The following is a 3,402-nucleotide window of genomic DNA, read 5'->3' on the forward strand; positions in this document are numbered from 1 at the left end:
ATTATTTATTGACGTGATATATAAAACAAATAGTGTCATATCAGTATAAAGTATATGTAGACTGTCACGTAGGTTATCTTGCCAATATATTTAAAAAATAATGTTTTCATTAGCAATTTTATTTTTTTAAAATAATTTGACTTTTTTTTTAAAAATTAATGATTAAATTTAATTCAAAAAAGAATAAAAGCCAAATTTATAAAGATATAAATAATGAAGGTTAAATGCGGCATTATGAAACTAAAATTTTATTACGAACAAATAGATTACATAACTAAAGCATAATATGAACATAATGCGAATGGAATACATGGAAATAGAAGCAAAGAAGAGATCACGTGAGGAAGGGATGGGATCAGGTGGGTGTGGTCTGAATTGCCTGAATATATAATAAATACATGCAAAATTACTGTGAGAATATGAAATAATGGATGTTTTGTTTTCATGTAGAAGGGATGTTCTTTTGTTTCTGTCCCATGCCCTGTGCGAGGGTTTCCATTGTAAATTCGTATAGTATTTGTAAATTCTACCTTATTAATACTCTTATCTTATCATATTTTCATATTATTTTATTGTAATATACGGAATTTTATAGTATAATCGTATCCAAAGTTTTATAACACCTGCCTCAAGCCCTCTCGACCATACCTGCTAATGGTGGGGTCAATGAAACACAAAAATACCAGTAAAAATCAAAAGAAGCATTGCAGAAAGCAAAAGCTTTTCATCTTCTTCTTTTCTTCTAGAATATAAGCTTTTTTTCTTCTTTATGTCCTTTGTGTTTATCAAAAGCTGAAATTTGAACCCTTTTTTCCTTTCCCCACTATTCCAACTTCCAAGCTTTCCACCATTTTTACACCTCCCAAAACCTTTGATTAGCTTGGTTAAACAATCTCCAATTAACATAAATAGTCCTTTTTTCAAGCGAACAATATGTTGGGTTACACCACAAGTGCTTCTGCACTTCCATCTTCTTCATCTGATCCACTCAGTCCTTTAGAAAATGGGGTCACTCAGAAAAGAAAAAGAAAGCCAGCAGGCACCCCTGGTATAAACAAACTTTACCTAATATTACAATTACAAAGATAAATATAAACAATACCCTTTTTCTTAATTGAATTGATTTTTTTGTATGTTTGTTAATTAACATAGATCCAGATGCAGAAGTGGTTTCTTTGTCTCCAAAAACATTGTTGGAATCTGACAGGTATGTGTGTGAGATCTGTAGCCAAGGGTTCCAAAGAGACCAGAACCTTCAAATGCATAGGAAAGGCACAAGGTGCCATGGAAGTTGCTGAAGAGGGAGAACCAAGAGGTGAAAAAGAGAGTATTTGTTTGCCCTGAGCCAAGCTGTTTGCACCATGATCCTTGCCATGCTTTGGGAGATCTGGTTGGGATAAAGAAGCATTTCAGAAGGAAACACAGTAAGCAAAAACAGTGGGTTTGTGATAAGTGCTGCAAAGGGTATGCTGTCCAGTCTGATTTCAAAGCTCATCTCAAAATCTGTGGCACTCGAGGCCATTCTTGTGACTGTGGTCGTGTTTTTTTCCAGGTCAGTTTTGGCTATGAAAGCCCCCCATAATTGCCCTCTTTTTCATTAACAACAAGCTACATGGTTTTTCAAGTAATTATGATTAGTTTTTGTTTTTCGTATTCAAACCCTACATATTCTCTTGTTCTTGTTGGATTTCTCAAAGTTTCAGTTTTTGTTCGGCTTAATTAAAACCCAATTACCAAAACAGTTATTGTGTGAATTTTAGTCACATGATCCATATATATATGTACTTAAATTAATTTCATATTGCTTTGTTTATTCCTTCTAACCCTACATCATGAAGAAGCTTTGATATCTTCCTTGACTTAGTTTCAGCATTTGATACTATTATTGTCTCTTTTTAACTCAATTTTTCGTTTCAGAGTGGAGAGTTTCATTGAGCACCAAGATTCTTGCAGTGCTCGGCGAATTCAACCGGAATTACTGACGGCAGTGCTGCCTTCCTGCTCTTCTCGAACAGCTCCAAGTGCTAGTCCATCAAGTGATACCAACTTAAACTTTAGCATAGCCCCGACGGGGACGCCGTTGCTTGGATTGCCAATGCCAAGGTCAACTAGCCTGTTTTTTGTACGTCAGGCGCTACCTCGACTACATCCGGCACCACCGCCTTATGCAACATGATCTTGAACTTCAACTTCTGCCATCCTCAAGCGCCTCACTCAACATGGTGGAATTCCAGATGAGAATGAGAACAGCGCAACTTATTTGAACTACGATAGGTCAGCGAGAGTGTTGAGAAGTATGGAAGCAAACAAGCTTGCTAAATGCTACAGAACGCATTGGAAGTTTGAAAGAGTTGGCATTGCGGAGAAGACTTACCGCCGAAAAAGGCTAGATAGAAGCAAAGAGGCAAATCGAATGGCGGAGCTGGAGTTTTCAAGTGCAAGAGGATAAGGCAACAAGCGCAAAGTGAACTAGAGAAAGCTCAGCCTTGAAGATGAAGCAACAAAGAGATAAATGCTATTAAATCATGAAGATCACTTGCGGAGCTTGCAAGAGCATAATTCCGCATGCCACAGCTGATGATGAGACTCACTTGCAATGAGTTACATGTCTTCAGCCACAACTGAAGGGGAAGGAGAGTGACCGCAACTCCATCATAGAATTATTTCCCCCAGTCAAACAAAACCAACTTTTATTTTCACGGTTTACAAGAATCAATCCTCAAATTTTATTTTAAGGGTTTCTAATCTCTTTGTAAATCTCCTTATTTTTGAACTGCATGATGAGTTTCTTTTTGGTATAAAAGTCTTTGTAAGCGGTTTAATATGATTTTAATATACCCTTATTTGATGAATAGAAAATGGAAAAAGCAATTTAAGTTCTTTATATCTTTCAAGTCACACATAACAGCACATATATTGAGGATGATGAGTTGAAACCTTTTACCATAACTCAATGCTGAGTTTCATGATTCAATTTATTAAAATGCAATGAAGTTCAGTATCTCAATTTCCCATTGCAAAATCATGCCATGTTGTGTGATTTTTTTTTTTTAAATATTAAGGTGCGATGAAAGTGATGATTCGAATAAATTTTAAAACGAAGTAAACATTGATATACCAAATTTAGGTTAGAAGGCGGCATTGGCGACCTATTCAACCGCTATTTATTTATTTTTATTTTTTTTTTAATATACAATAAAAAAATTATAGATGTATGTTAAGTACCCTAAAATATAAATTAAATTATTGCGTAAAACTAAATACGATTGAACATTCTTATTGCACTAAAACATATATGGACAAAATAGTTCATAGGTGAATTTGAATATCCACATTCATTATATTGTGGATACGGATTTTTAACTTTTATCTTTCCTATTTTAGGCCTGAGACTTTTACCTT

The 3,402-nt window shown here is 34.9% G+C and overlaps 1 pseudogene; it reads left to right on the forward strand.

The window, feature by feature from the left end:
- Positions 1-665: 665 nt before the first annotated feature.
- Positions 666-2,071, forward strand: LOC121204461 (zinc finger protein SHOOT GRAVITROPISM 5-like; annotated as a pseudogene).
- The last annotated feature ends 1,331 nt before the right edge of the window (positions 2,072-3,402 follow it).

Source organism: Gossypium hirsutum, chromosome A08 (assembly GCF_007990345.1).
Source record: "Gossypium hirsutum isolate 1008001.06 chromosome A08, Gossypium_hirsutum_v2.1, whole genome shotgun sequence".
Lineage (NCBI taxonomy): Eukaryota > Viridiplantae > Streptophyta > Magnoliopsida > Malvales > Malvaceae > Gossypium > Gossypium hirsutum.